At 41.0% G+C, this 16,114-nt stretch overlaps 38 non-coding genes across 38 annotated transcripts; all 38 read left to right on the top strand.

The window, feature by feature from the left end:
* The first annotated feature begins 34 nt into the window (after positions 1–34).
* Positions 35–106, top strand: TRNAP-CGG (transfer RNA proline (anticodon CGG)). The gene has a single exon. It is a non-coding gene; the product is annotated as a tRNA-Pro (tRNA).
* Positions 107–195: 89 nt separating this feature from the next.
* TRNAP-CGG (transfer RNA proline (anticodon CGG)) lies at positions 196–269 on the top strand. Its single transcript has one exon. It is a non-coding gene; the product is annotated as a tRNA-Pro (tRNA).
* Positions 270–355: 86 nt separating this feature from the next.
* Positions 356–427, top strand: TRNAP-UGG (transfer RNA proline (anticodon UGG)). The gene has a single exon. It is a non-coding gene; the product is annotated as a tRNA-Pro (tRNA).
* Positions 428–677: 250 nt separating this feature from the next.
* TRNAP-CGG (transfer RNA proline (anticodon CGG)) lies at positions 678–749 on the top strand. The gene has a single exon. It is a non-coding gene; the product is annotated as a tRNA-Pro (tRNA).
* An 88-nt stretch (positions 750–837) lies between these two features.
* On the top strand, positions 838–909 carry TRNAQ-UUG (transfer RNA glutamine (anticodon UUG)). Its single transcript has one exon. It is a non-coding gene; the product is annotated as a tRNA-Gln (tRNA).
* Positions 910–1,320: 411 nt separating this feature from the next.
* TRNAP-CGG (transfer RNA proline (anticodon CGG)) lies at positions 1,321–1,394 on the top strand. The gene has a single exon. It is a non-coding gene; the product is annotated as a tRNA-Pro (tRNA).
* Positions 1,395–1,479: 85 nt separating this feature from the next.
* On the top strand, positions 1,480–1,551 carry TRNAP-UGG (transfer RNA proline (anticodon UGG)). The gene has a single exon. It is a non-coding gene; the product is annotated as a tRNA-Pro (tRNA).
* Positions 1,552–1,800: 249 nt separating this feature from the next.
* On the top strand, positions 1,801–1,872 carry TRNAP-UGG (transfer RNA proline (anticodon UGG)). Its single transcript has one exon. It is a non-coding gene; the product is annotated as a tRNA-Pro (tRNA).
* An 89-nt stretch (positions 1,873–1,961) lies between these two features.
* TRNAP-CGG (transfer RNA proline (anticodon CGG)) lies at positions 1,962–2,033 on the top strand. Its single transcript has one exon. It is a non-coding gene; the product is annotated as a tRNA-Pro (tRNA).
* Positions 2,034–2,121: 88 nt separating this feature from the next.
* Positions 2,122–2,193, top strand: TRNAP-UGG (transfer RNA proline (anticodon UGG)). Its single transcript has one exon. It is a non-coding gene; the product is annotated as a tRNA-Pro (tRNA).
* Positions 2,194–2,282: 89 nt separating this feature from the next.
* On the top strand, positions 2,283–2,356 carry TRNAP-CGG (transfer RNA proline (anticodon CGG)). Its single transcript has one exon. It is a non-coding gene; the product is annotated as a tRNA-Pro (tRNA).
* An 86-nt stretch (positions 2,357–2,442) lies between these two features.
* On the top strand, positions 2,443–2,514 carry TRNAP-UGG (transfer RNA proline (anticodon UGG)). Its single transcript has one exon. It is a non-coding gene; the product is annotated as a tRNA-Pro (tRNA).
* An 88-nt stretch (positions 2,515–2,602) lies between these two features.
* TRNAP-UGG (transfer RNA proline (anticodon UGG)) lies at positions 2,603–2,674 on the top strand. The gene has a single exon. It is a non-coding gene; the product is annotated as a tRNA-Pro (tRNA).
* Positions 2,675–2,763: 89 nt separating this feature from the next.
* Positions 2,764–2,835, top strand: TRNAP-CGG (transfer RNA proline (anticodon CGG)). Its single transcript has one exon. It is a non-coding gene; the product is annotated as a tRNA-Pro (tRNA).
* An 89-nt stretch (positions 2,836–2,924) lies between these two features.
* Positions 2,925–2,996, top strand: TRNAP-CGG (transfer RNA proline (anticodon CGG)). The gene has a single exon. It is a non-coding gene; the product is annotated as a tRNA-Pro (tRNA).
* An 89-nt stretch (positions 2,997–3,085) lies between these two features.
* On the top strand, positions 3,086–3,159 carry TRNAP-CGG (transfer RNA proline (anticodon CGG)). Its single transcript has one exon. It is a non-coding gene; the product is annotated as a tRNA-Pro (tRNA).
* Positions 3,160–3,245: 86 nt separating this feature from the next.
* TRNAP-UGG (transfer RNA proline (anticodon UGG)) lies at positions 3,246–3,317 on the top strand. Its single transcript has one exon. It is a non-coding gene; the product is annotated as a tRNA-Pro (tRNA).
* A 250-nt stretch (positions 3,318–3,567) lies between these two features.
* Positions 3,568–3,639, top strand: TRNAP-CGG (transfer RNA proline (anticodon CGG)). The gene has a single exon. It is a non-coding gene; the product is annotated as a tRNA-Pro (tRNA).
* Positions 3,640–3,728: 89 nt separating this feature from the next.
* Positions 3,729–3,802, top strand: TRNAP-CGG (transfer RNA proline (anticodon CGG)). The gene has a single exon. It is a non-coding gene; the product is annotated as a tRNA-Pro (tRNA).
* An 86-nt stretch (positions 3,803–3,888) lies between these two features.
* TRNAP-UGG (transfer RNA proline (anticodon UGG)) lies at positions 3,889–3,960 on the top strand. Its single transcript has one exon. It is a non-coding gene; the product is annotated as a tRNA-Pro (tRNA).
* A 250-nt stretch (positions 3,961–4,210) lies between these two features.
* TRNAP-CGG (transfer RNA proline (anticodon CGG)) lies at positions 4,211–4,282 on the top strand. The gene has a single exon. It is a non-coding gene; the product is annotated as a tRNA-Pro (tRNA).
* Positions 4,283–4,370: 88 nt separating this feature from the next.
* TRNAQ-UUG (transfer RNA glutamine (anticodon UUG)) lies at positions 4,371–4,442 on the top strand. Its single transcript has one exon. It is a non-coding gene; the product is annotated as a tRNA-Gln (tRNA).
* Positions 4,443–4,531: 89 nt separating this feature from the next.
* TRNAP-CGG (transfer RNA proline (anticodon CGG)) lies at positions 4,532–4,605 on the top strand. The gene has a single exon. It is a non-coding gene; the product is annotated as a tRNA-Pro (tRNA).
* An 86-nt stretch (positions 4,606–4,691) lies between these two features.
* Positions 4,692–4,763, top strand: TRNAP-UGG (transfer RNA proline (anticodon UGG)). The gene has a single exon. It is a non-coding gene; the product is annotated as a tRNA-Pro (tRNA).
* Positions 4,764–12,830: 8,067 nt separating this feature from the next.
* TRNAP-UGG (transfer RNA proline (anticodon UGG)) lies at positions 12,831–12,902 on the top strand. Its single transcript has one exon. It is a non-coding gene; the product is annotated as a tRNA-Pro (tRNA).
* A 730-nt stretch (positions 12,903–13,632) lies between these two features.
* TRNAP-CGG (transfer RNA proline (anticodon CGG)) lies at positions 13,633–13,706 on the top strand. The gene has a single exon. It is a non-coding gene; the product is annotated as a tRNA-Pro (tRNA).
* An 86-nt stretch (positions 13,707–13,792) lies between these two features.
* On the top strand, positions 13,793–13,864 carry TRNAP-UGG (transfer RNA proline (anticodon UGG)). Its single transcript has one exon. It is a non-coding gene; the product is annotated as a tRNA-Pro (tRNA).
* An 89-nt stretch (positions 13,865–13,953) lies between these two features.
* TRNAP-CGG (transfer RNA proline (anticodon CGG)) lies at positions 13,954–14,027 on the top strand. Its single transcript has one exon. It is a non-coding gene; the product is annotated as a tRNA-Pro (tRNA).
* Positions 14,028–14,113: 86 nt separating this feature from the next.
* TRNAP-UGG (transfer RNA proline (anticodon UGG)) lies at positions 14,114–14,185 on the top strand. Its single transcript has one exon. It is a non-coding gene; the product is annotated as a tRNA-Pro (tRNA).
* Positions 14,186–14,274: 89 nt separating this feature from the next.
* TRNAP-CGG (transfer RNA proline (anticodon CGG)) lies at positions 14,275–14,348 on the top strand. Its single transcript has one exon. It is a non-coding gene; the product is annotated as a tRNA-Pro (tRNA).
* An 86-nt stretch (positions 14,349–14,434) lies between these two features.
* On the top strand, positions 14,435–14,506 carry TRNAP-UGG (transfer RNA proline (anticodon UGG)). Its single transcript has one exon. It is a non-coding gene; the product is annotated as a tRNA-Pro (tRNA).
* Positions 14,507–14,916: 410 nt separating this feature from the next.
* Positions 14,917–14,990, top strand: TRNAP-CGG (transfer RNA proline (anticodon CGG)). The gene has a single exon. It is a non-coding gene; the product is annotated as a tRNA-Pro (tRNA).
* Positions 14,991–15,237: 247 nt separating this feature from the next.
* On the top strand, positions 15,238–15,311 carry TRNAP-CGG (transfer RNA proline (anticodon CGG)). Its single transcript has one exon. It is a non-coding gene; the product is annotated as a tRNA-Pro (tRNA).
* Positions 15,312–15,397: 86 nt separating this feature from the next.
* TRNAP-UGG (transfer RNA proline (anticodon UGG)) lies at positions 15,398–15,469 on the top strand. The gene has a single exon. It is a non-coding gene; the product is annotated as a tRNA-Pro (tRNA).
* An 88-nt stretch (positions 15,470–15,557) lies between these two features.
* Positions 15,558–15,629, top strand: TRNAP-UGG (transfer RNA proline (anticodon UGG)). Its single transcript has one exon. It is a non-coding gene; the product is annotated as a tRNA-Pro (tRNA).
* An 89-nt stretch (positions 15,630–15,718) lies between these two features.
* TRNAP-CGG (transfer RNA proline (anticodon CGG)) lies at positions 15,719–15,792 on the top strand. Its single transcript has one exon. It is a non-coding gene; the product is annotated as a tRNA-Pro (tRNA).
* An 86-nt stretch (positions 15,793–15,878) lies between these two features.
* TRNAP-UGG (transfer RNA proline (anticodon UGG)) lies at positions 15,879–15,950 on the top strand. Its single transcript has one exon. It is a non-coding gene; the product is annotated as a tRNA-Pro (tRNA).
* Positions 15,951–16,039: 89 nt separating this feature from the next.
* Positions 16,040–16,113, top strand: TRNAP-CGG (transfer RNA proline (anticodon CGG)). Its single transcript has one exon. It is a non-coding gene; the product is annotated as a tRNA-Pro (tRNA).
* Position 16,114: the final 1 nt, after the last annotated feature.

Below are 16,114 nucleotides of genomic sequence, written 5' to 3'. Positions count from 1 at the left end.
GACTACGAGCTGAGCATTTCTGAGTGTCATACATGGTCCGTTGGTCTAGGGGTATGGTACTCGCTTCGGGTGTGAGTGGTCCCGGGTTCAAATCCCGGACGGACCCGAGTTTTTGCAGAGGTAATTTGGTGACTATTCAAATGCAACGAGTTAAATTGAAGGACTACGAGCTGAGCATGTTTCAGTGTCATACTTCGTCCGTTGGTCTAGGGGTATGATACTCGCTTCGGGTGTGAGTGGTCCCGGGTTCAAATCCCGGACGGACCCGAGTTTTTGCAGAGGTAATTTAGTGACTATTTTAATGCAACTAACTACAGGGTAGGCCTATGAGTTGAGCATGTTTTATTTCATACATGGTCCGTTGGTCTAGGGGTATGATACTCGCTTTGGGTGCGAGTGGTCCCGGGTTCAAATCCCGGACGGACCCGTATTTTTGCAGAAGTAATTTGGTGACTATTTAAAAGTAACTAGTTAAATTGTAGGACTACGAGCTGAGCATGTTTCAGTGTCATACTTCGTCCGTTGTTCTAGGGGTATGATACTCGCTTCGGGTGTGAGTGGTCCCGGGTTCAAATCCCGGACGGACCCGAGTTTTTGCAGAGGTAATTTAGTGACTATTCAAAAGCAACTAGTTATATTGTAGGCCTACGAGTTGAGCATGTTTCAGTGTCATACATGGTCCGTTGGCCTAGGGGTATGTTACTCGCTTCGGGTGTGAGTGGTCCCGGGTTCAAATCCCGGACGGACCCGAGTTTTTGCAGAGGTAATTTAGTGACTATTTAAATGCAACTAACTACAGGGTAGGCCTATGAGTTGAGCATCTTTTATTTCATACATGGTCCGTTGGTCTAGGGGTATGATACTCGCTTTTGGTGCGAGTGGTTCCGGGTTCAAATCCCGGACGGACCCGAGTTTTTGCAGAAGTAATTTGGTGACTATTCAAATGCAACGAGTTAAATTGAAGGACTACGAGCTGAGCATGTTTCAGTGTCATACTTCGTCCGTTGGTCTAGGGGTATGATACTCGCTTCGGGTGTGAGTGGTCCCGGGTTCAAATCCCCGACGGACCCGAGTTTTTGCAGAGGTAATTTAGTGACTATTTAAATGCAACTAGTTATATTGTAGGCCTACGAGTTGAGCATGTTTCAGTGTCATACATGGTACGTTGGTCTAGGGGTATGGTACTCGCTTCGGGTGTGAGTGGTCCCGGGTTCAAATCCCGGACGGCCCCGAGTTTTTGCAGAGGTAATTTGGTGACTATTCAAATGCATCGAGTTAAATTGAAGGACTACGAGCTGAGCATGTTTCAGTGTCATACTTCGTCCGTTGGTCTAGGGGTATGATACTCGCTTCGGGTGTGAGTGGTCCCGGGTTCAAATCCCGGACGGACCCGAGTTTTTGCAGAGGTAATTTAGTGACTATTTAAATGCAACTAACTACAGGGTAGGCCTATGAGTTGAGCATTTTTATTTCATACATGGTCCGTTGGTCTAGGGGTATGATGCTCGCTTTGGGTGTGAGTGGTCCCGGGTTCAAATCCCGGACGGACCCGAGTTTTTGCAGAGGTAATTTAGTGACTATTCAAATGCAACTAGTTATATTGTAGGCCGACGAGTTGAGCATGTTTCAGTGTCATACATGGTCCGCTGGCCTAGGGGTATGATACTCGCTTCGGGTGTGAGTGGTCCCGGGTTCAAATCCCGGACGGACCCGAGTTTTTGCAGAGGTAATTTAGTGACTATTTAAATGCAACTAACTACAGGGTAGGCCTATGAGTTGAGCATGTTATATTTCATACATGGTCCGTTGGTCTAGGGGTATGATACTCGCTTTGGGTGTGAGTGGTCCCGGGTTCAAATCCCGGACGGACCCGAGTTTTTGCAGAGGTAATTTAGTGACTATTTAAATGCAACTAGTTATATTGTAGGCCTACGAGTTGAGCATGTTTCAGTGTCATACATGGTCCGTTGGTCTAGGGGTATGGTACTCGCTTCGGGTGTGAGTGGTCCCGGGTTCAAATCCCGGACGGACCCGAGTTTTTGCAGAGGTAATTTAGTGACTATTTAAATGCAAGTAACTACAGGGTAGGCCTATGAGTTGAGCATGTTTTATTTCATACATGGTCCGTTGGTCTAGGGGTATGATACTCGCTTTGGGTGCGAGTGGTTCCGGGTTCAAATCCCGGACGGACCCGAGTTTTTGCAGAAGTAATTTGGTGACTATTCAAATGCAACGAGTTAAATTGAAGGACTACGAGCTGAGCATGTTTCAGTGTCATACTTCGTCCGTTGGTCTAGGGGTATGATACTCGCTTCGGGTGTGAGTGGTCCCGGGTTCAAATCCCGGACGGACCCGAGTTTTTGCAGAGGTAATTTAGTGACTATTTAAATGCAACTAACTACAGGGTAGGCCTATGAGTTGAGCATGTTTTATTTCATACATGGTCCGTTGGTCTAGGGGTATGATACTCGCTTTGGGTGTGAGTGGTCCCGGGTTCAAATCCCGGACGGACCCGAGTTTTTGCAGAAGTAATTTAGTGACTATTTAAATGCAACTAACTACAGGGTAGGCCTATGAGTTGAGCATGTTTTATTTCATACATGGTCCGTTGGTCTAGGGGTATGATACTCGCTTTGGGTGTGAGTGGTCCCGGGTTCAAATCCCGGACGGACCCGAGTTTTTGCAGAGGTAATTTAGTGACTATTCAAATGCAACTAGTTATATTGTAGGCCTACGAGTTGAGCATGTTTCAGTGTCATACATGGTCCGTTGGCCTAGGGGTATGATACTCGCTTCGGGTGTGAGTGGTCCCGGGTTCAAATCCCGGACGGACCCAAGTTTTTGCAGAGGTAATTTAGTGACTATTTAAATGCAACGAGTTAAATTGAAGGACTACGAGCTGAGCATGTTTGAGTGTCATACATGGTCCGTTGGTCTAGGGGTATGGTACTCGCTTCGGGTGTGAGTGGTCCCGGGTTCAAATCCCGGACGGACCCGAGTTTTTGCAGAGGTAATTTGGTGACTATTCAAATGCAACGAGTTAAATTGAAGGACTACGAGCTGAGCATGTTTCAGTGTCATACTTCGTCCGTTGGTCTAGGGGTATGATACTCGCTTCGGGTGTGAGTGGTCCCGGGTTCAAATCCCGGACGGACCCGAGTTTTTGCAGAGGTAATTTAGTGACTATTTTAATGCAACTAACTACAGGGTAGGCCTATGAGTTGAGCATGTTTTATTTCATACATGGTCCGTTGGTCTAGGGGTATGATACTCGCTTTGGGTGCGAGTGGTCCAGGGTTCAAATCCCGGACGGACCCGTATTTTTGCAGAAGTAATTTGGTGACTATTTAAAAGTAACTAGTTAAATTGTAGGACTACGAGCTGAGCATGTTTCAGCGTCATACTTCGTCCGTTGTTCTAGGGGTATGATACTCGCTTCGGGTGTGAGTGGTCCCGGGTTCAAATCCCGGACGGACCCGAGTTTTTGCAGAGGTAATTTAGTGACTATTTAAATGCAACGAGTTAAATTGAAGGACTACGAGCTGAGCATGTTTGAGTGTCATACATGGTCCGTTGGTCTAGGGGTATGGTACTCGCTTCGGGTGTGAGTGGTCCCGGGTTCAAATCCCGGACGGACCCGAGTTTTTGCAGAGGTAATTTGGTGACTATTCAAATGCAACGAGTTAAATTGAAGGACTACGAGCTGAGCATGTTTCAGTGTCATACTTCGTCCGTTGGTCTAGGGGTATGATACTCGCTTCGGGTGTGAGTGGTCCCGGGTTCAAATCCCGGACGGACCCGAGTTTTTGCAGAGGTAATTTAGTGACTATTTTAATGCAACTAACTACAGGGTAGGCCTATGAGTTGAGCATGTTTTATTTCATACATGGTCCGTTGGTCTAGGGGTATGATACTCGCTTTGGGTGCGAGTGGTCCAGGGTTCAAATCCCGGACGGACCCGTATTTTTGCAGAAGTAATTTGGTGACTATTTAAAAGTAACTAGTTAAATTGTAGGACTACGAGCTGAGCATGTTTCAGTGTCATACTTCGTCCGTTGTTCTAGGGGTATGATACTCGCTTCGGGTGTGAGTGGTCCCGGGTTCAAATCCCGGACGGACCCGAGTTTTTGCAGAGGTAATTTAGTGACTATTCAAAAGCAACTAGTTATATTGTAGGCCTACGAGTTGAGCATGTTTCAGTGTCATACATGGTCCGTTGGCCTAGGGGTATGTTACTCGCTTCGGGTGTGAGTGGTCCCGGGTTCAAATCCCGGACGGACCCGAGTTTTTGCAGAGGTAATTTAGTGACTATTTAAATGCAACTAACTACAGGGTAGGCCTATGAGTTGAGCATGTTTTATTTCATACATGGTCCGTTGGTCTAGGGGTATGATACTCGCTTTTGGTGCGAGTGGTTCCGGGTTCAAATCCCGGACGGACCCGAGTTTTTGCAGAAGTAATTTGGTGACTATTCAAATGCAACGAGTTAAATTGAAGGACTACGAGCTGAGCATGTTTCAGTGTCATACTTCGTCCGTTGGTCTAGGGGTATGATACTCGCTTCGGGTGTGAGTGGTCCCGGGTTCAAATCCCGGACGGACCCGAGTTTTTGCAGAGGTAATTTAGTGACTATTTAAATGCAAGTAACTACAGGGTAGGCCTATGAGTTGAGCATGTTTTATTTCATACATGGTCCGTTGGTCTAGGGGTATGATACTCGCTTTGGGTGCGAGTGGTTCCGGGTTCAAATCCCGGACGGACCCGAGTTTTTGCAGAAGTAATTCGGTGACTATTCAAATGCAAGGAGTTAAAATGAAGGACTACGAGCTGAGCATGTTTCAGTGTCATACTTCGTCCGTAGTAGTATAGAGCCACACTTCCTACCTCCGTAGGTGTAGAATGTAGATGTAGAGTGTAGGTGTAGAATTTCAAGGTCACCGTTGCCCTCTGCCACGCCCCCAACAGCGCCCCCTGGAAAACTCGCGCGCGCCCACTCGCGGCTGCGCGCCCCCTCGCGGGAAAACTCGCGCGCGCCCCTGTCGGCTGCGCCCCCTCGCGGGAAAACATTGCGCGGGAATCTGGCAGTCCTGTCTCTTCTACAACTGTCTCTGTGACGTCATTGGCGGGAAAATCTACAACTGTATCTGTGACGTCATTGGCGGGAAAACACCGTGCGTCGCCTATTGGGAAACTCCTCTCTTCTACAACTGTATCTGTGACGTCATTTGAAGAATTGTATTTGTGACGTCATTGATAAGAGACGAGAATGGATAGCTTTAATACATTGCCAAGGGTTAATGATAGGTCTCTGCTGGATGTTAATTAAAAGGTACACGTAAAAGCGTAATTAATATATAAGAAATTCATCTTAGACGTAATAGTAGAAAGCGTAATTAGTCTCTGAATGTAGAGTTATACTTACAAAAGGAACAAAGATTTGACAGCTCAAACGGAATCAAATACCAGTACTTAGTTTCAAAATACAATCACAGAAAAGTAAGCGTGTGTAAATACTCTCCTTTCAAATCATTCGTATTCAAAGCAATTCACATCTAATTTTCTATTAAAGCCAACGGTGGAGGCAGAGGCTACCCCGTTTACAGGTCAACACCAAATGCCAGGACTCGCCCTAACGTGTCTAAACCTAACCGCTTAGATCCATTAACGGCTGAAGAAAGTCGCAGAGACCCTTGTAAATCTTTGATAGATAAACTACAGTCAGTCAGAGTTGCGGGTGAAAACTATAGCCATAAAGTGCCGTACCCCAACAACTTATTACGTAAGATGGCGAGAAGAAATTCCCCCCACAGAATTTAACGTCATTTGAAGAATTGTATTTGTGACGTCATTGATAAGAGACGAATGGAAGCTTTAAACGTACATTGCCAAGGCTTAAATCTTCTACAACTGTATCTGTGACGTCATAGATAAGAGATGATTGGATAGCTTGAAACGTACATTGCCAAGGGTTAAATCTTCTACAATTGTGACGTCATTCAAAGAGTTGTTGAGGTAGAGTTTTATCATTGTTAAATGAAGATGTGTCAAGTTCATAGTGTAACGGATAAAGTAGAGGTTTGGATCGGTAACGTCTTATCCCCGGAGTTTTACTGGAAAAGGACTGATACGGGTGTAGAGTTACACTTACAAAAAGAATAAAGATTTGACAGCTCAAACGGAATCAAATACCAGTACTTAGTTTCAAAATACAATCACAGAAAAGTAAGCGTGTGAAAATACTCTCCTTTCAAATCTATCGCATTCAAAACAATACACATTTAATTTTCTATTAGTATCGTACTAAAACCAACGGTGGAGGCAGAGGCTACCCCGTTTACAGACCAACACCAAATGTCAGGACTCGTCCTAACGTGTCTAAACCTAACCTACCTCCAAGTTATAACGAAGTTATCACTGATTCAAAATAAATCACCGATAGGTTAGTAGTGGTTTGAAAGCAATTACCTATACTAAACCGGACTATTTTGGTAAAGATGTCGTACTTGCAATGGTTTAATAGTAGCAAAATTTCTTCCAACATATAAATGTTTAAGGGATTTGTTTTTCCAGCTAAATCGGCATCGAAATCTGAAAGGACTCGACTTTAATTTGAGCTGTTAGATTGTCATACCTTTTGAAATAACTAGTTTTTCAGGCATTATCCTCCTGTCGTATGTTTATATTTATTACCAACGTTCCAATCAAGGTACTAGAACCTATTTTGTTATTCCCTATTGAAATTGAATTCATAGTTTGTTTATTTAAAAATGGATAGAGCACACATTCCACTATTTAGATATTCAGGGTGTAGAAAGTAAATTATTTTTAATTGATTTTAACATAAAGAACAAACTATTTAGCTGTGCCAAGTGATTGAAAATAGAGTCTTCAAGTTTAAAGCAATTAACAACGAGATTGAAGTTATTAATCATATGAGCATTCAGTTAGGAACTGCGCTCAAAACTATATTTCCTCGAATGTCTTTAGAGTATATATCAAAAGACCTGGTTTGTGGAGGTTTTTCAACGGTATACGCTTGTACGCGCGATTATCGTGAAGAAGTTGCGTGGGATGTTGACACCATCTACTTGTCACACGATAGCAAAGAACTGTCACTGACACAAAACCTTAAAGGAAAAAAATACAAGACTATGAAAAACAAATTCTTAATGACAATCTCTTCTCAATTGTAAAGAAAAACAGAAAATAAATGTTTTATTGCACCTTAGTGTATTTTATTGTGGTGGGTTACGGTTAAGGTTTGAAGTGCGACTAGGATGATTATTAGAGTTAGGAGTTGTGGATGTAGAGGCCGCTTCAGGTGGTAAGGGCAACCCCTGACTTCTATGCTGTGCTATTATCCATTGACGGTGTTGCTCGTCCAAAACGAAGGGTATTTCCTCAATTGGGTCCTGTTGCTCCTGTACACCTTCACGCAACATCGGTCTGACCCGCGCTATCTGTAAATTTCTCCACGAGGGGTGTTTTTCGTATAATTCCTCATTTTCGGATTTTATTTTCATATTATATAATTTTTCTAAAATTTCCTAAAGTAATATTTAATTATTAAATTCTTAGACCCAATTGGAAATCAAAATTTCTTTATTTCGTGCAATTTAGGAAACTATCGAAAATTGGTTTTAAAAGTTTTTCAGTTTCTTTAATCCGATGTTTAAACCTCATGTTATTATATAGTTCCATGTTATATCGATCTTCCAACGGTATTACATGTACAGTTATTATATGTGAAAAACTAACCAACAATTTTTGGTTTTTTACACAAAGATGCTTTTCTCTCATCAGGTAAAGTTGTTGCGAATAGCTCCTTGTTGGTGTTTAGGTTATTGGGAGAACTAATATTATCTAAAAGAACTAATTAACCGACTGAAAAATTAACTAGTCTTAATATACTTTTGTTGGTTATTTTGTAAATGAATAAACTTTGAGACTTTATTTGCAAGAAATAGTTTATTTTAGCAAGGTTAAAATTAAATGAACTTCTCGCGTTGGAGGTAATTTCGAGAGTGATTCTAAAAAAGTCCACTAGCAAGAGACGCGAGACCCCATACGTCACGTGTCCGTTTTTTATCTTAGAACAGCAGAGGTTTTTTAAGCTGTTATCTTATTTACCTATATTATTTTTTTACATTGATCTATTTTGTTAATTTTAGACTATACATTATTAATTATTATGATTATTTGATTTTTAATTCTAAAATAATTTTCATGGGTCCGCTTTAAAACCAAATGGCAAAGTGTCCCAACCTTTAATTGCACGTTTGTTAAACGTAAATCCAAAGCTTTTTTCTAGTTTTCGACTTAAAAGAGTGGCCGACGTTTTATTTCGAATGACGTTGAAAGGAACGTCCACTTTTAGACGTTTGGATTTATTTTTTATAGAGTCCACTATAGCTTCAAAGTTTATAATTTTCTCGTTAACACGATTAAGGCAAATTCCTTTAACCTTCACGACAGATTGACCGTCCGTAGTTCTGTAACCGTAACTCTTGGGCCCATTTGAAACAAACTCTGTAATTGTAGCGTCCCCTAGTTCGTTAACCCAACATCCTAAATTGTTACCCGTGGGGGGTTTAAAATCGTTTTCCCCCGCCACAAATAAAACGCTATCCGTATCTGTGTATAATGCTCTTTTACCCAATTTATGCAAGGTCTCGAATAAGGTTAATCTTCCGTAACACGAAACGAAACAAGCCACATACGGATTTCCTTTGAAATATGTTGGTGCAAATTCATCTTTGTTTTTGTACGATAATAAGCACATTTCTTCATTAATTGGTCTTAAATCTACCAATTCCTTTGTGTCATCAGATAAGATACGTAAAAGTTCTGTGCACTCGTTAACAATTAGTGTTTTGGTTTTGTTTGTATTCATACCAAAACGACCCCAAAGACTGTTGAGACAAATCTTTGAAATAGCTCTCAGCGCGGGGTTATGGACTACTTCATCCATCTCGACACTAATACCTTCAGATTCATAAATCGATTCAATATATTTTTGTTTTTGCTCGTCAGTTTTAACCGAAGACGGATAGCCGGAATTAGCTTGTTTTATCTTCAAAAAATTGTTAACATAACCGCCAAATAGTCCATCGTTAACATGTTTTTCATACTAAAATGTCTCGTCGAAATGATGTACTTCGTATATTTTTATAATTTTATAACCCATTTCTCCGGCTTTGTAAATTTCAGGCGAGGGCCAAATACCCGAAATAATTCGTTCCTTGTCAGAATGTCGGCACTCTTCATTATTTGATTCAAGGGCACATGACTTACACAGGGGGAAAAACAATTTTCCATTAAACCTGTATGGTAAAACTGGGATGTATAGATCAGTCGGGGGCAAGAGTTCACACGATATTATACCAAAATAGGCATTTTTTTCATAGTTAAAGTTACTATTTAAAATTTTGGGATGTCCTTTGGGTAGATTCCGTATTTATTGACAGCGGGATAGAGTGACATGAGGTCGTTTTTTGCTTCATCCGGTTTATGATATAATTTGAAGACTTCTGTCCTTCCACCGTATAAAGCCGACCTGGCTAATATTGGTGAAGGTACCTCTACAGTCTCGCAAAAGGTACTACAAGCGATATTTGTCTTTAACAAATTTTCAAACTCGCATTCCCACATTATTATATACTTTGCATTGGGGTGTAACTTTTTTATAAATTCTATTCTATCCAGGCCCTTTTCGTAACAGTTTTTATTTGTATCATTTACTAAACTGTTCCATTCACTACCTTTTAAACATTTCGGACAACCGTGATACACGCAACCATTAAACTCTAGGATAATTTCAGGATCCTTTGAGTAACCATCAACTAAATAAGGTCCAATTCTTTTTTCTCCTTCAGGAGATAGGGCTGTCTGTATTTCTATCTTCATTTCTTTACTAACCCAAGCCAACCACTTGATAGCTTTACTACTTTGGTTGTATGATCCACGATAACCCGGACTAGGTACTACACCCAATGTATTTTTTTCTAAATACTTGTGTAAAAACACGTTAGTACAGGCCCCTTGATATTGTAATAGCTCCGCAATTAAGAGGATCTAGACCCGATGCCTTTTTGTAAAGTTCTCTAAATTTTGTAATTCCTTTTTGTAAAACTACCACATCTTGTACAGCGTATTCCTCTAGTTCGGTCATTATTTTGTACGTGGATTTTTTACCTTTTTCACTGTACCATAAATCAAAGGCCTGTCGGTCCTTTTCATTCATAAATTCAGGTTGAAATACGGCTTTTTCAGGTAACGGACCTTCATAGTTTAAAGTGTCCTCTTTTAACAAAATATAAGGAAAAAACTGTTTTTTGTAACTACCCAATTGAATAGTTTCTGTAAAGGCTCTCAAAGGAAGCGCCACGAATGAATAACTACAAATAAACCTAAAATTTTGACTTTTAATAAAGAGAGCTAGAATTTTAGAGCCGTCGAATATGACCTCTGGTTTTACATGGTTATTAATTAACCAATTTAATATAAAATACGAATCAAAACCTTTAAAGTTGTGGGCCACTATAGTCAAAATTTCAAATTTTGGTTTACTTATTTTCATTCGTTTATTGTTCCTTGTATAAGATGTCTCATCTTCTGTTTGGGTCAGATATTTCATAAACTTATCAACACAATCAAAACCTCTAAAAATTTGATAATCGTATTCGGTATCATTAATTTGCATGGCCGAAACTAATAGAACTGGGGTATGTTTAGAGTTCATATCAATAGTTTCACAGTCAAAATAACAAAATCTAGTTTCTTTAAAAGTATCATCAAGGGGTTGAACGTAACACATTTTGGGAGGGTGCTCAATTTTACATCTAGAACAAGTTGTAAGACATTTATGTTTGTCATCGCGAATTTCTTTGCAACATTTTAAGCACCGTTTAATTTTTAAACAAGTGCCATTTTCTATGTGAAATTGGAAACATTCAGGCCCTTTAAAGTATCTATTACAGTTTTGACAGCGAGATATTTCAATCTGAGGGTCTTCGTGAAAGGTCTCAGAGTAACAACGCCAACATTTGGTTTTTTGATTAAAACATTTGTGTTTTTTTTGCGTTCTTTCAATTAGTAAACGTTGTTAAACACGTATTGCAATACGACATGGCCCCAAACATACTGGCTAAACTTTTAATGACATGCATGTGTTGATCTATTTGTAATAAAAAAATTTTTTTCTCCGAAAACATTTCACCTTGATAAACCTTTTTGAAATTATCATTAGCACTGAAAATAATTATTTGATACTCGGGTTGCAATACTTTTTGAAACATGGCAATTTTGTCTAAACTAACGGGACCAATAGGCACATTAGCCTTGGCTTGAAGCTTTAACGCTTCTTCTTTTTGCAAAGGTCTATGACCTATTTGTATACGTCTATAACGATTAAAATCAAAAGTCAAAGTACTAAACTTTTGTTTCTTTAAATATGTTAAATCAGCAACCATCATCCCGCAAACGATTGCTCTTGATACGCATAGTTCATCATCGTTTATTATGGGTAAAAATGTCCTTCCTTTCTGAATATATTTGTCGAGAGCTATCATCGATCTATTTTTAACAGATCGACGACCTGATATTGGTACATTAACATTTAAAAATATAGCGTCGAGCCTGACATCACCCTCGAGAAAAAAATTTCTTCGGCTTTGACTTACTTGACTAATGGCAGTCATTAATCTTTCCGCCGTTAACTCATTTAGGGCCATAAAATTTAAATTTATAGCATTTTCCAGTAAGTCAGACCTAACACAAAATCTAACGCTATTGTAACCTTGAGAAGATTCTAAAATTGTCTCTATAATGGATTGAAAGATTTTTTTCAATTGTTCATATACTTCTGTCAATTTGAGCATATGAAGGTCTTTAAAAATAATTTTATATTCAGAGGCTAAACAGTTGAACTTTCGAGAGACAGTTTGGTTAACTTTTGATAATTCGTAAAACCTTTTAGGATTAAAATAGGAAAGATCCAAAGGCTCTTCTTCGGATAATGACATGTTTTCTATTTGATCTTAGGCGCAACTCGAGACAAAACTCTTGACGTATACCTAGGAAACAAACTAAAATATCTAAAATAATATACACTATAAGTTCTAAAATAAAAAGTATAAATTTTTCTAAAAATACGTTTTAAAAATTCTTTATGGTTTAAATTTACAAATTTCTTAATCAGTTACAGGCATTTTCTTTAAAACTTTATCTATAAGACTGACAACTTCTGGTATTTCATCAAACTTTAAATTTAATTTTTTTTCGCGCATTTCCCCCCCATATTTTGTCAATAAATAGCCCGTATCTTTAAAATTTTCCAGTTCCAGCATTCCCGGGAAACATAGGGTCTGTCTTATGATACCGTATGGTTTGCTTAAATTTTTTTTAACTTCTTCTATCACGTCTATCGAAATACATATTCCATATATAAGGGGTTTTTTAAAAGCGTATCTTCTAATATCTACATATAATTTATTGTTTAATTTAACTAATTTTACACCGATATTGTCGCTCTCGTTAAATTTAATTTCGAGTGGTCCCGGGTTCAAATCCCGGACGGACCCGAGTTTTTGCAGAGGTAATTTAGTGACTATTCAAATGCAACTAGTTATATTATAGGCCTACGAGTTGAGCATGTTTCAGTGTCATACATGGTCCGTTGGCCTAGGGGTATGATACTCGCTTCGGATGTGAGTGGTCCGGGGTTCAAATCCTGGACGGACCCGAGTTTTTGCAGAGGTAATTTAGTGACTATTTAAATGCAACTAACTACAGGGTAGGCCTATGAGTTGAGCATGTTTTATTTCATACATGGTCCGTTGGTCTAGGGGTATGATACTCGCTTTGGGTGCGAGTGGTTCCGGGTTCAAATCCCGGACGGACCCGAGTTTTTGCAGAAGTAATTTGGTGACTATTCAAATGCAACGAGTTAAATTGAAGGACTACGAGCTGAGCATGTTTCAGTGTCATACTTCGTCCGTTGGTCTAGGGGTATGATACTCGCTTCGGTTGTGAGTGGTCCCGGGTTCAAATCCTGGACGGACCCGAGTTTTTGCAGAGGTAATTTAGTGACAATTTAAATGCAACTAACTACAGGGTAGGCCTATGAGTTGAGCATGTTTTATTTCATACATGGTCCGTTGGTCTAGGGGTATGATACTCGCTTTGTGTGTGAGTGGTCCCGGGTTCAAATCCCGGACGCACCCGAGTTTTTGCAGAAGTAATTTAGTGACTATTTAAATGCAACTAACTACAGGGTAGGCCTATGAGTTGAGCATGTTTTATTTCATACATGGTCCGTTGGTCTAGGGGTATGATACTCGCTTTGGGTGTGAGTGGTCCCGGGTTCAAATCCCGGACGGACGCGAGTTTTTGCAGAGGTAATTTAGTGACTATTTAAATGCAACTAACTACAGGGTAGGCCTATGAGTTGAGCATGTTTTATTTCATACATTGTCCGTTGTTCTAGGGGTATGTTACTCGCTTCGGGTGTGAGTGGTCCCGGGTTCAAATCCCGGACCGACCCGAGTTTTTGCAGAGGTAATTTGGTGACTATTCAAATGCAACGAGTTAAATTGAAGGACTACGAGCTGAGCATGTTTCAGTGTCATACTTCGTCCGTTGGTCTAGGGGTATGATACTCGCTTCGGGTGTGAGTGGTCCCGGGTTCAAATCCCGGACGGACCCGAGTTTTTGCAGAGGTAATTTAGTGACTATTTAAATGCAACTAACTACAGGGTAGGCCTATGAGTTGAGCATGTTTTATTTCATACATGGTCCGTTGGTCTAGGGGTATGATACTCGCTTTGGGTGCGAGTGGTTCCGGGTTCAAATCCCGGACGAACCCGAGTTTTTGCAGAAGTAATTTGGTGACTATTCAAATGCAACGAGTTAAATTGAAGGACTACGAGCTGAGCATGTTTCAGTGTCATACTTCGTCCGTTGGTCTAGGGGTATGATACTCGCTTCGGGTGTGAGTGGTCCCGGGTTCAAATCCCGGACGGACCCGAGATTTTGCAGAGGTAATTTAAAGACTATTTAAATGCAACTAACTACAGGGTAGGCCTATGAGTTGAGCATGTTTTATTTCATACATGGTCCGTTGGTCTAGGGGTATGATACTCGCTTTGGGTGCGAGTGGTTCCGGGTTCAAATCCCGGACGGACCCGAGTTTTTGCAGAAGTAATTAGTTGACTATTCAAATGCAACGAGTTAAATTGAAGGACTACGAGCTGAGCATGTTTCAGTGTCATACTTCGTCCGTTGGTCTAGGGGTATGATACTCGCTTCGGGTGTGAGTGGTCCCGGGTTCAAATCCCGGACGGACCCGAGTTTTTGCAGAGGTAATTTAGTGACAATTTAAATGCAACTAACTACAGGGTAGGCCTATGAGTTGAGCATGTTTTATTTCATACATGGTCCGTTGGTCTAGGGGTATGATACTCGCTTTGGGTGTGAGTGGTCCCGGGTTCAAATCCCGGACGGACCCGAGTTTTTGCAGAGGTAATTTAGTGACTATTTAAATGCAACTAACTACAGGGTAGGCCTATGAGTTGAGCATGTTTTATTTCATACATTGTCCGTTGGTCTAGGGGTATGATACTCGCTTTGGGTGTGAGTGGTCCCGGGTTCAAATCCCGGACGGACCCGAGTTTTTGCAGAGGTAATTTAGTGACTATTCAAATGCAACTATTTATATTGTAGGCCTACGAGTTGAGCATGTTTGAGTGTCATACATGGTCCGTTGGTCTAGGGGTATGGTACTCGCTTCGGGTGTGAGTGGTCCCGGGTTCAAAGCCCGGACGGACCCGAGTTTTTGCAGAGGAAATTTGGTGACTATTCAAATGCAACGAGTTAAATTTAAAGACTACGAGCTGAGCATGTTTCAGTGTTATACTTCGTCCGTTGGTCTAGGGGTATGATACTCGCTTCGGGTGTGAGTGGTCCCGGGTTCAAATCCCGGACGGACCCGAGTTTTTGCAGAGGTAATTTAGTGACTATTTAAATGCAACTAACTACAGGGTAGGCCTATGAGTTGAGCATGTTTTATTTCATACATGGTCCGTTGGTCTAGGGGTATGATACTCGCTTTGGGTGCGAGTGGTTCCGGTTTCAAATCCCGGACGAACCCGAGTTTTTGCAGAAGTAATTTGGTGACTATTCAAATGCAACGAGTTAAATTGAAGGACTACGAGCTGAGCATGTTTCAGTGTCATACTTCGTCCGTTGGTCTAGGGGTATGATACTCGCTTCGGGTGTGAGTGGTCCCGGGTTCAAATCCCGGACGGACCCGAGATTTTGCAGAGGTAATTTAAAGACTATTTAAATGCAACTAACTACAGGGTAGGCCTATGAGTTGAGCATGTTTTATTTCATACATGGTCCGTTGGTCTAGGGGTATGATACTCGCTTTGGGTGTGAGTGGTCCCGGGTTCAAATCCCGGACGGACCCGAGTTTTTGCAGAAGTAATTTAGTGACTATTTAAATGCAACTAACTACAGGGTAGGCCTATGAGTTGAGCATGTTTTATTTCATACATGGTCCGTTGGTCTAGGGGTATGATACTCGCTTTGGGTGCGAGTGGTTCCGGGTTCAAATCCCGGACGAACCCGAGTTTTTGCAGAAGTAATTTGGTGACTATTCAAATGCAACGAGTTAAATTGAAGGACTAAGAGCTGAGCATGTTTCAGTGTCATACTTCGTCCGTTGGTCTAGGGGTATGATACTCGCTTCGGGTGTGAGTGGTCCCGGGTTCAAATCCCGGACGGACCCGAGTTTTTGCAGAGGTAATTTAGTGACTATTTAAATGCAACTAACTACAGGGTAGGCCTATGAGTTGAGCATGTTTTATTTCATACATGGTCCGTTGGTCTAGGGGTATGATACTCGCTTTGGGTGCGAGTGGTTCCGGGTTCAAATCCCGGACGAACCCGAGTTTTTGCAGAAGTAATTTGGTGACTATTCAAATGCAACGAGTTAAATTGAAGGACTACGAGCTGAGCATGTTTCAGTGTCATACTTCGTCCGTTGGTCTAGGGGTATGATACTCGCTTCGGGTGTGAGTGGTCCCGGGTTCAAATCCCGGACGGACCCGAG

The sequence above is a fragment of the Phalangium opilio genome, unplaced genomic scaffold (genome assembly GCF_054372755.1).
Source record: "Phalangium opilio isolate 3A_F unplaced genomic scaffold, DU_Popi_V2 ptg000487l_1, whole genome shotgun sequence".
Classification (NCBI taxonomy): Eukaryota; Metazoa; Arthropoda; class Arachnida; order Opiliones; family Phalangiidae; genus Phalangium; species Phalangium opilio.
The sequence above is the reverse complement of the archived record's forward strand: the minus strand, read 5'-3'. Positions and strand labels throughout refer to the sequence as shown.